The following is a 12,679-nucleotide window of genomic DNA, read 5'->3' as shown; positions in this document are numbered from 1 at the left end:
ATTCTGAGATGAAAAGTCTTCCTATGAAGCAGACAGACGTGTAAGTGTCTGTCTCCTTCACCTCTAGTAGGCATGCGACCTCTTGAACTCAGGGTCCTAATTCCCTCCAGTTACTCCTTTCCGTGGAATGCTGTTGAAAAGGATCACACTTTTTGTTGTTGTTGTTGTTTATATGTTCATCAGTTTCACAAGCATCTCCATCCAAGGATGGTACGGCACAGGTACTCTAATCTTGTCTTGGATACCATGTTTAAAATGGTGAAGCTCAGCTGGTAACGAATCCGCCTGCAAATGCAGGAGACTCCTGTTTGATTCCTGGGTGAAGATCCCCTGGAGAAGGGATAGGTTATCCACTCCAGTATTCTTGGGCTTCCCTGGTGGCTCAGATAGTAATGAATCCACCTGCAATGCAGGAGACCTGAGTTCTATGCCTGGGTTGGGAAGATCTCCTGGAGCAGGGCATAGCAACCCACTCTACTATTCTTGCCTGGAGAATCCCCATGGATTCTACAGTCCATGGGCTTGCAAAGAGTCAGACACAACTGAGAAACTAAGAACAATGTACCACCACCCCACCCCAACCTCCTCCACACCTCACACATACAAAATAGAAACTACCTGTGCATGGACAACAGCCAAGTGATGTGGATAATTTTAGATATAATTGGAAAAATGCATTTTGCACTTATTGTTGCTTTCATCTGGAAATGGTTATTTGCTCTAAAACAGCTAGAAACTTCATCAGTTCTCTGGTTGTAGTAGCAGGGCAAATCATGAAGAAGGGGAGAAAACAGATGGAAAAGTTTGGTGAAATTGAACTCCAAGCTTTTTATTTTAGTTCAATTGGGTATTGCAGTTAGCTCCACATTTCTCCTTGGGCTTCCCTATAAAAGGGGGGCGGGGAAGCCATTCCTCATTTTAAGGAGAAACAGCATCATAAAAAGGCCTACCTTACTGCTTAGATATGCCTCAACAAGAACAACAAAACATACAGAATGGATTACTGATGAATCTGAGTAATCACTGTCAAAATAACATTTTTTTTCAAAATTTAACCAGATAGATATGAGTGTTCCTAGAGCCCCAACAAAGAACTGTTAGTTTCTAAACCTATAAAATTTAAGTAAAATCAAACATCCTTGACAATTTTTCGTGATCAAAATATCACCAGCCAATAAATTAAGTATCTCCAAGGCATATAATTAAAGTTTAAAAAGTTTAACACCTAGATTTTCAAAAGCTCACATTCTCTTCTACTATCTATATAAATTTTCTTGTCACATCATTCAATATTGATATTTTAAAAAGTGAAGTGCAAAGACAATAATTTTGTTGATTAAGGGAATTTGTTAAACCTAACTTGGGACAATCAGGAGGCTTCCAGAAGCACTGGGAGAGGATCATCATTCAAATTACTCCCTTTTAGGCCTCTTTCTTCCAGGTATTTTACATTTAAAATTCTGCATTATATAAGACCCTCTGCCCTTTGAGCAAAAGCCAAAGAAAAATAGTAGGAGAAATACGTTATTTTCTCCCTTAGTATCTAAGAGTTGATACTGAATACTGAATATTCTTTTGGTGACAAAGGAGAAGTAACACAAAAGATTTCTGAAGAGGCAGCAAAGTTGCATTTTCATTTGATTTTTTTCCATTTGATCTTTGTGTTTTTGAAAATCAAATTTCTACTTATGTATTCCAATCAGTCACTTGTAAAAATTTGTCAGAAAACTTTTTTTGTCCAAGAATTGTCTTGCCTTGTTCTTAACCTAAACACATTTGTCTTAGGAAATCCTAGTGACTCGATGATAACTTCCCTCATGTGAAGGTGAAGGAAGCTAATGTCTCACCTAATGGAGTGAAAAGTCTCTAAATACATTCTTGAAACATAATGGCATAAGTGGGGATATAAACTGATACAACCATTATGGAAAACAGTGTGGAGTTTTCTTTAAAAAACTAGGAATACATCTACCATATGAACCTGCAATCCCACTACTGGGCATACACACTGAGAAAACCATAATTCTAAAAGACACTTGTACCCTAATGTTCATCACACCAATATTTATAATAGTTAGCACATGGAAGCATCCTAGATGTCCACAGACAGATGAATGGATAAAGAAGTTGTGGTACATTTATACAATGGAATATTACTCAGCCATAAAAAGGAACAAATTTGAGTCAGTTGTAATGAAGGTGTATGAACCTAGAGCCTCTTACACAGAGTGAAGTCAGTCAGAAAAACAAGTATCACATATTAACATCTATCTATGGAATCTAGAAAAATGTTACTGATGAACCTAGTAGAGAATGGACTTTGGACACAGTGCAGGAAGGGGCGGGTGGGATGAATTGAGAAAGTAGCACTGACATATGCACATTATCATGTTTAAAACAGATTGTTAGTAGGAAGTTGCTAAATAACACAGGGAACACCTGGCACTCTGTGATGGCCTGGAGAGGAGGGATGAGGGGAGGGAAAGGAGGCTCAGGAGGGAAGAGATATATATATATACACACACATTATATATATATAGCTATACATACACATATCTACTCACACACACACATGCACACACACATAATTACATATATATATATATATATGTATTTATGGCTGACTAGCACTGCTGTACAGCAGAAACCAACAAAAAATTGTAAGGCAATTTTACACAAATTAAAAAAAAAGTGTTCAGTAAGTGTAAATTATTGTCTAGACAATAAAGACAATCTAGTTAATAAGAGTAAAAAAGTCAAACCAAATTTAAAGAAAACAAACTTTTGTTTTCCTTTTTAAGTTATCCCAGGTTTGAAGACTTTAATATTGAGAATTCCTGGGTCACTATGTGTTTCAGGTGTCTGAACTTTCAATGCTGTCTTGAACAGGAACCATGCCTTTTTTCTAGATGTAAGTATATATACATATGAGTGTATATATACATATATGTTTAAAGTGAGCAATACAGTTATTTTTTTTTCCTTATTTATAGGCTAACTTCCCCTCACTCCTCAACCCTGACTCCCCACTCACGGAAATAATTACACTCACTTATTCTAAAAAGTGGGACAAACCTTCAATACATGATGCAGATTACTGAGAATTTTGAAATAAGTTAAATAATGTGGGAAGAGACACTGGATTAAAGTAAAATAAATTTCCAAAGGTGACCAAGGCATTCTTACATCCCTGAATAGCTTCCAAAGGGCACTTAAAGATGACAAGTGATAGCTTTAGATGTAAGAAAAATGATACAGAAAGTAGCATAAAGACATGCAATGGTGCTGAAGAAATGTAATAAGTGGATGAATTCACTAACTTAAAGCAATGTAATAAGTGAAAACATTTATTTATGTTTTATTGAAATAATTTATTAAGGATGTAAAATATATTTTCCTACCTAGCTAGTGTCTTGTCCTATGATATAGGCCTTCAACTGCTTTACATTGAAATAAAAATTTTCAAATGTGAGACAAAGTAGATTTTATAAGTCCTAGTATGAAAATTACAAATACTGTTAGGGATAAAAAGTCAATGCTATTACTTTTCATCATTGTTCATATATAAAACTACAAAGGATAAATTAAATGGGAGAAATTTCTCAGAAAAATTTTAAGATTTACTCTCAGTTTGATATGCAACTTAGTCTCAATGGAGAACTTTATAAGTATAACACAATAGTAGCACAGATATCCGTTCCCTACTGGGCAAAACCCATATTTTTGCAAAATGTGTGTTATATATGAGCATATGTCTTCTGATTTTCACACAGGGGATAGATTGAAATCATTTCATGAAATATATCATTTATCTTGTCTACTTTAAAAATATCTTATGAAATATATACAGTTATGTGATTTTTCTTGTGTAGGTCAGGTTGTGTTTTTTATTTTTTCCAAATATTTGTGTGGTTTGTTTCTAAATCTTTTATTAAAATGTCATGCTATCCTAATTGAAAGAAGTTTGAATTTAATATGTCTAAATGAAATATTTTTATAACTTTGTCTTTTTTTTACACTGCTCTCATCTCCAGTATCTTAAATACCATTAAGCCTTAGAGTAGGTGCTCAATAAAAAATTGTTGAATGGATAGATAATCATTACAGAAGAAGCCAATCTGTTAGGAGGCTTACTACTTAATTGGTTAGATTTTTATATATTGTTTTGAATTTAGTAGTTTGGAACTGGAATAGAAAAAAATACTGTTAAAGTAACATTATAAATGATGGTTTCATTTCCAAGTTCGAATCATTTCATCTGGTTAAATACAACTAGATTTCAGTAAAACAGATGCATGCCTGTGTGCCAGGCTTATAAATGAGGTCAGTCTGTATCACTTGTCACTTCATTAAAAACCAAGGTTGATTTGGACTCAAGGTTTAATCATAACCAATACTGTGAGTGAGTGAAAAGTAATAGAAAATATTACTACTTCAGGGGCTTTCAAACCTTTTTTGTTTTTTTTTTTACCATGATCCACAATAAGAAATACATTATGGAACAGACCTATGAAACCACACTCAGAACACAACCAAAACATGTTTCACTAAACAGTACTTATCTTCCCCAATTAATGCATTCTGATATTTTTCTGTTTGGTTTTAATCTTTTTTATGCCATTCAGCTGAAAAGAAATGGTGTTGCAGAACTACTAAATTTATTTCACAACCCACAATTTGAAATAAAAAATCTGACTTAAAAACTAAGCTGAGGAGAAAATCAATCAAAATTGAAGTAGGACATCAATGAATAGATGATTTCATTATAAAGAACAAAACAGATGTGCGTATATATATTCTCAGCAGTAGACGACATGATGTAATGTCAGTTACAATATCCCCAACACTGTACACCTCACACCTCCATGCCTTTGCTCATGCTGACTCGAATGATCTTTACTTTTTACTTTCTCCCTTTGAAGAAATCAGATTCCTTCTTCCATGAAGATCAGCTTAATCATCACCTTCTTTGTGGTTCTCTTGATCTCCGTGGTAGAACGTTGCTGTGCCTCTGGGTCCAGTGCTCTGGGATATTTTCTGTTTCTTTTATACCTCACTGAGGATGTAGTATCGTGACTGTTTTCTTATGCATCTATCTCCTGTACTAAATTGTAAGTCCCTAGAGAGCAGGAACTCTCTAGGGTTGGTGAGGTTCAAGCAGGTTGATGAGACAGATACAGGAAGGGGGAACTGTGCTCATCAAAAGGGAACTAAATGGAAATCCCTCTGTAAAGATGGCAAAAGCTATTAATTTTGCATCATTGTGGATAGACACATTTACATTATAAGTGAAATTTTACTGTCACATTTCTTGGGACTCTACTGCAAGTAGACATTGGTACAGTTATCTATTTGTTTTTAACCCTGATAATGATAAATTTAGGATGACAGGTTTTCCTCCACTTATAATGGGGTTACTTGTGTCATTTAAGTTGAAAATATTGTAAGTTAAAAATACATTTAATATACCTAACCTACCAAATGTCATAGCTTAGCCCAACCTATATTAAACATGCTCAGAACACTTACATTAGCTTACAGTTGGACAAAATCATCTAACACAAAGCCTGTATTTTATACTGTATTTTATAATACAGCATTGAATATCTCATGAAATTTATTGACAGCTGTGCTAAAAGTGAGAAAGAGAATGGTTGCATGGGTACAGGATGGTTGTGAGTGTATCAATTGTTTACACAAATGGTCACATGACTGATGAGGAGCTGTGGCTGCCCCGTACCATGAGAGAGTAACAGAGTATCACCAGCCTGGGAAAAGAGATAAAAATTCAAAATTTGAAGCCTGCTTTCTACTGAATGCATTTTGCTTTGGCACCATCTTAAAATCAAAAAATCTTAAGTTGAACCATCCAAAGCTGAGGACCATCTGTATTTTGTTGAAATATGAGAAAACTTACTGAAATTTCCATTACTGAAACTGTAACTTAACACAAACATGGAATCTTTGCTACTGCTGATTTATATGAAACATTGAGAGAAATGAGTCATCAACTTATCAAAGGGCTTTCCTAGTACCAAAGAGTAGAGTGAGCAACAAGCCAAGAAAGGTAGTACATCTAAATTGAAGTGAAAGAACTGTGCAGGAAAGGGTCGTCTCTTGGCATTAGGAACTGGTGCCCTCCCACTGTTATCACCAAAGCCACATGGACTCTAGAGCCATTTGCAAAGAGATTTCAGTGACCATTATTCCCACTGAAGCTGCCGAGGAACAGACATATTAATTGTGCTAATAACAGTCACTGCAGTTAAAATAATAACTGAGTCCAGATTTGGAGATAGACAAAGCTCAGAAGAATTGATGCTTTTGAACTGTGGTGTTGGAGAAGACTCTTGAGAGTCCCTTGGACTGCAAGGAGATCCAACCAGTCCATCCTAGAGGAGATCAGTCCTGGGTGTTCATTGGAAGGACTGATGTTGAAGCTGAAACGCCAACACTTTGGCCACCTGATGTGAAGAGCTGACTCATTTGAAAAGACCCTGATGCTGGGAAAGATTGAGGGCAGGAGGAGAAGGGGATGACAGAGGATGAGATGGTTGGATGGCATCACCGACTCAATGGACATGAGTTTGGGTAAATTCGGGATTTGGTGATGGACAGGGAGTCCTAGCGTGCTGCAGTTCATGGGGTCGCAAAGAGTCAGACATGACTGAGCAACTGAACTGAACTGAAAACCAGGTCAGGTTCTAATTTCTTCACTTACTTGCTAAAAACTATAGGCATATTACTTAACCTTTCTATCAATTTCTACATCTGTGAAGTAGAGTTAACAAATAACCCCTCTCATAGGCATTGGTTGAACATTATATAAAATAATAATAATATTACATGTAAAATGGTGGTGGTGGTTTGGTCGCTAAGTCATGTCTGACTCTTGTGACCCCATGGACTGTAGCTCCTCTGTCCATGGGATTTCCCAGGCAAGAATACTGGAGTGGGTTGCCATTTCCTCCTCCCAGGAGACCTCGAACCTGGGTCTCTTGCATTGCAGCTGGATTCTTTACTGACTGAGCCACTAGGGAAGCCAAAAATATTTAGTTTACTGTCTGACATATTGCAAGTGTGAAACTAAGGTTGTGTCCTCAGTCATGTCCTACTCTTTGTGACCCTATGGACTGTAGCCTGTCAGGTCCAGGTTCCTCTGTCCATGGAATTCTTCAGGCAAGAATATTGGAGTAGGTTGCCATTTTCTCCTTCAGAGGATCTTCCCGACCCAGGAATTGAAACTTTGTCTCCCGAATCTCCTTCATTGGCAGGTGGATTCTTTACCAGTGAGTCATCTGAGAAGCTCAGAAAAAAAGGTTAGGTATTTTACTAATAACCAAGGAACTAAATCATCTTATTGACTCATTATAAAGAATCCCCTGGGATAAGGAAGTTCTCGTTAAAAACAGAGAAGATCAGAGAATTTTACATATCCTTTCTCTGACTATGACGTTTCATTATATACCCTTTAGATATCCACATTTTGTTCATTCATTATTTAATCATTCATTCTTCTATCTCCTCTGTGTAATTTTTCTATATAGATGAAGTTGCAGGATCAGATCATAGGTTAATAGGAAAAATGAGCCATTAAACCACACAGGTAGGAGTCAGATTCATGTCTGAGTTTGACTGGTTTGAAGATCTGGGTTCATTTCCCTCCTTCCTCCCTTCCTTTTTTCATTTCTTTCTTTCTTCCTTCCATCCTTGCTTTCTTTTTTCTTTCTTTTTAAGGAGGAAGAAGAGTCTACACATAAAATGAATTTATGTTCAAATGTTTGAAAGTAATAATAAAATACTCTGAAAGAAAAAGTCGAATCAATTTTCAAAAGAGAATACTGTTTCTGTTGGGCTTTCCTGGTGGCTCAGTTGGTAAAGAATGTGCCTGCATTACAGGAGACCCGGGTTCGATCTCTGGGTCAGGAAGATCCCCTGGTGAAGGGAATGGCTACCCACTCCAGTATTCTTGCCTGGAGAATTCCATAGACAGAGGAACCTGGTGGGCTCTCCCATGATCTCCTGCGATCGTGGGATTGCAAAGAGTCAGACACGACTGGGCAGCTAACACACATTGTTTCTGTCAGGTATCCTAACTCAGTTGAATGTTCCACATCACATAGAATTAAGTCAAATCCCTTACAGCAGTATGAGAAGGAACTCACACAACACAGTAGGAGACACTGAGAAATGGCTTCTGAGTAGGAAAAGTCAAGAGAAGGTTTCAAACTCTGCATAAAATCATCTATTTTCTTTTGGATTCAGCTGTAGGAGAGGATAGATGGGAGTCTAGACAGCAGCTATTTAATTGGCTCCTGCACCCTAAACAGACTAAATAGCCCAAAGACTGAAAGAGACTTATTAAACAGAATTGGTTCATCCGATTATGGATGCTGACATGCCAAGATCTGCCGGGTGAGCTGGCAAACCTGGAGTCCCAGGAAATCTAATGATGTAGTTTCATTCTGAAGACCAGCAGTATCTTCAAGAGCCAGGAAGAGCAAGGTCTCAATTTGAATCTGGACTCAGGAAAAGGGTAATGTTCCAGTTCAAAGTCCAGTCAGGTAGAAATTCTCACTTACTCTGAGGAGATTCAGGCTTTTCGATTCTATTCATGCCTTCAACTGATTGGATAAAGCCCACCCACATTAGGGAGGTCAATCTGCTTTACTCAGTCTACCAACTGAAATGTTAATCTCATTCAAAGAGCCACCAGAATAATGTCTGACTAAACATCTGGGCACCCTGTGACCCAGTCAGAATGACACATAAAATTAACCATCACAGGGAAAATAGATGGAAAGAAGCCTTGGTGCTGATTTAAATATTCTAATCCTTGATTCTCAGCAATCTAAATTTCATCATGTTCCATGCAAATTAAGATGCTAGGATGAAAATAATCATGAGTTAGCTTGAAAATAAAATGAAAAAAAATGAAAGTAGTATTTCACTGTGGTGATTTAGTTGCTAAGTCATGTCCAACTCTTGTGACCCCATCGACTATAGCTTGCTGGCTCCTCTGCCCATGGATTCACCAGGCCAAAATACTGGAGTGGGTTGCCATTTCCTTCTCCAGGGGATCTTCTTGACCCAGGAATTGAACTCAGGTCTCCTGCATTGCAGGCAGATTCTTTACTGACTGAGCTACAAGGGAAGCCAGTATTTCACTGTATTCTAGTTGAAATGAAGTATAGTGACTGAGTTCTGACAAATACTTTCAGTACATGTTTAAGCATCAAAAGATGCTAATGAATACAAAATAAAGGTAAATGTTCAACTAATCTTGCAATATAACAAATGTTCATGCATGCGGATGTGCTTAGCAGTGTCCAACTCTATACAACCCCATGAACTATAGCCCCCCAAACCCTTCTGTCCATGGAATTTTCCAGGCAAGTATCCTGGAGTAGGTTGCCATTTCCTTCTCCAACAAACAAATGTAGCCACTGTTTATTTACATATATGAACTAGGATTTTTATCTCTTTACATATATTGAATAGAAAATCAATATTATATCTTGTATCTCTTCACATATGTTGAATAGAAAATCAAGAAGAATCTTTTTTCTGAAACATCTTTCCCTTTTTTTTTTTATTTTTATTTTTTTTTAATCAGCCATGGGTTTACATGAGTTCCCCTTCCTGGACCCCCCACCCACCTCCCTCCCCATCCCATCCCTCTGGGTCATCCCATTGCCCTGGCCCTGAGCCCTTGTCTCATGCATCGAACATCTTTCCCTTTAAAGTACCATTTATTCTGCTAGCAACAAATTAATGAGGCATGCCTTGTTTATTTCTGAGGCAAAGTTCCTAACCGCATAGAACTTATATTTTACCAAAGCGAGACAGAAATTAAACAAATAATCCAATAAAATTAATATACAACATATCAAGTGACAATAGATGAGCTCTGCAGAAAAATAAAGTAGGGGGTAAAGTTGATGGAAATTGCTGAGAGATGGCATATGTTATAGGTGGTCATGGAAAGTGAAATCTGAGCAGAAACCCAAAGGAAGTAAGTGCACTATGCAGAATCCCTAAGGACCACTGCAGACAGAGGAATAGCTAGTGCAAAGTCACTGAGGCAAGGGAATGCTGCAAATCAAATGTTCCAGAAAATCAAAAAGGCTCCTATGGCAGAGATGAGTAAAGGGTGAGTAGAAGAAAAAGTCAGAGAGATTAGGGAGAGGGCAGTGGTCCAGATCCCATAGGGGCTTGTAAAGTACTTACCTTTCTCTCAGAGTTTGAGCAGAGGAGTGATGTGATCAGATTTACAGTTTAAAGCTATCACTCTGACTCCTGGGTGGAGAACAGACTGCAGGAAGACATTGATTAAGTTCAGGGAAAATGCTTTAATATCTATTGTAATAATCCAGGTGAGAGGTAATGGTGACTTGGATGAGTAGGTTAGAAGTGGACTTAGAGTAAGGAATCGAATCCTGGATATCTTTTGAATGGTTATTCTTTTCTCTTTGCGTCACACTCTTTTTTCCCAGTTTAAACATTTTGTAATGAAGAAGATGAATTATGTGAGCATCAAATCCTAGTCTATAATATATCACACATGACATATTCCACTATGAATTCTATTTTAAATTATGATTTAAATTTTATCAGTTATGGATGACGAGGCAGTGTGCTAAACAGACAATGAGGACCCCAAAATTTTTTCTGTAAGGAATGCTGCAGTTTACTGAAATGGAAAAGATTTTGGAAGAAGTCGTCTTGTTTTGTTTTGCCTTATCTTGTTTTGAGTGGGGTGGAAATTACGTTTCTAGTTTTGCATAAATTTGATATTGCTATTTGATATCCAAAGGCAGCTCTTGTGTGGTCAGTGGAGACTGGTAAGAGTGTGAATCAAAAACAATAGTCTTTTAAAGGTAAATGTTGTGTGTACACACAAGTATTCAGTTTCTATTCCTCCTCTTTACAAATACATCAGATTATATAAAGGCTCTCAATACTACCTACAATACTGGGAAATTGCTGAACAAAAGTAGAAATATTCTCATTTCTAATTGCTTAGTTACCAATTGCTTTAGAACTCTTGAGGAGACCTAGTTCATTCCTAAATTGTGATTTTCAGTTCAGTCACTCAGTTGTGTCTGACTCTTTGCGACCCCATGAATCGCAGCACACCAGGCCTCCCTGTCCATCACCAACACCCGGAGTCCACCCAAACCCATGTCCATCGAGTTTATGATGCCATCCAACCATCTCATCCTCTGTCATCCCCTTCTCCTCCTGCCCTCAATCTTTCCCAGCATCAGGGTCTTTTCAAATAAGTCAGTTCTTCGCATCAGGTGGCCAAAATATTGGAGTTTCAGCTTCAACATTAGTCCTTCCAATAAACACCCAGGACTGATCTCCTTTAGGATGGACTGGTTGGATCTCCTTGCAGTCCAAGGGACTCTCAAGAGTCTTCTCCAACACCACAGTTCAAAAGCATCAATTCTTCGGCGCTCAGCTTTCTTTATAGTCCAACTCTCACATCCATACATGACCACTGGAAAAACCATAGCCTTGACTAGATGGACCTTTGTTGGCAAAGTAATGTCTCTGCTTTTTAATACACTGTCTAAGTTGGTCATAACTTTCCTTCCAAGGAGTAAGGGTCTTCTAATTTCATGGCTGCAATCACCATCTGCAGTGATTTTGGAGCCCAGAAAAATAAAGTCAGCCACTGTTTCCACTGTTTGCCCATCTATCTGCCATGAAGTGATGGGACCGGATGCCATGATCTTAGTTTTCTGAACGTTGAGCTTTAAGCCAACTTTTTCACTCTCCTCTTTCACTTTCATCAAGAGGCTCTTTAGTTCTTCTTCACTTTCTGCCATAAGGGTAGTGTCACCTGCATATCTGAGGTTATTGCTCTTTCTCCCGGCAATCTTGATTCCAGCTTGTGCTTCCTCCAGCCCAGGGTTTCTCATGATGTACTCTGCATATAAGTTAAATAAGAAGGGTGACAATATACAGCCTTGACGTACTCCTTTTCCTGTTTGCAACCAGTCTGTTGTTCCATGTCCAGTTCTAAGTGTTGCTTCCTGACCTGCATACAGGTTTCTCAAGAGGCAGGTCAGGTGGTCTGGTATGCCCATCTCTTTCAGAATTTTCCACAGTTTATTGTGATCCACACAGTCAAAGGCTTTGGCATAGTCAATAAAGCAGAGGCAGATGTTTTTCTGGAACTCTTTTGCTTTTTCAATGATCCAGTGGATGTTGGCAATTTGATCTCCGGTTCCTCTGCCTTTTCTAAATCCAGCTTGAACATCTGGAAGTTCTTCATAAAATGTTTTAGGAATAATGGATGATTATGGACCAAAGTATAAAGCTCATATAATTGGCTGCTGCATTTGACAACCAAGCCTTGGGGAAGAAAGAGTGTGAAGAAACAGTAGTCATGACCTAAAGGTTAAGAAAGAAAATAAGCTCATAAAGAATTTGTGATTCAGGAGATAACTTGCTTTTTCCTTCCCTACGGCTTCCTCTGTTCTTCTTTCCCTTCTTTATATTTAGTGTTTCTCTATTCTCTTTTTGTGTGCATGTGTGTGTGTATGTGACAGAGGAGCCTGGCAGGCTACAGTCCATGGGGTTGCAAAGAGTCAGACATGATTGAGTACACATACATATGGATATGCTCATTTCCCTTTCTGGTCAAAGAAAATATACTATAGTGGGA

The 12,679-nt window shown here is 37.8% G+C and overlaps 1 protein-coding gene across 2 annotated transcripts in view; it reads right to left on the bottom strand.

Annotated features, from left to right (window-relative positions):
- The window catches only part of GAS2 (growth arrest specific 2), a 168,464-nt gene that overhangs the window by 137,936 nt on the left and 17,849 nt on the right, over nucleotides 1–12,679 (bottom strand). The window lies entirely within an intron of this gene.

This window comes from Giraffa tippelskirchi, chromosome 10 (genome assembly GCF_054371585.1).
Source record: "Giraffa tippelskirchi isolate mGirTip1 chromosome 10, T2T-mGirTip1v1.2.pri, whole genome shotgun sequence".
NCBI lineage: Eukaryota > Metazoa > Chordata > Mammalia > Artiodactyla > Giraffidae > Giraffa > Giraffa tippelskirchi.
Note: the sequence above shows the minus strand (reverse complement) of the source record. Positions and strands in the feature narration are given on the sequence as shown.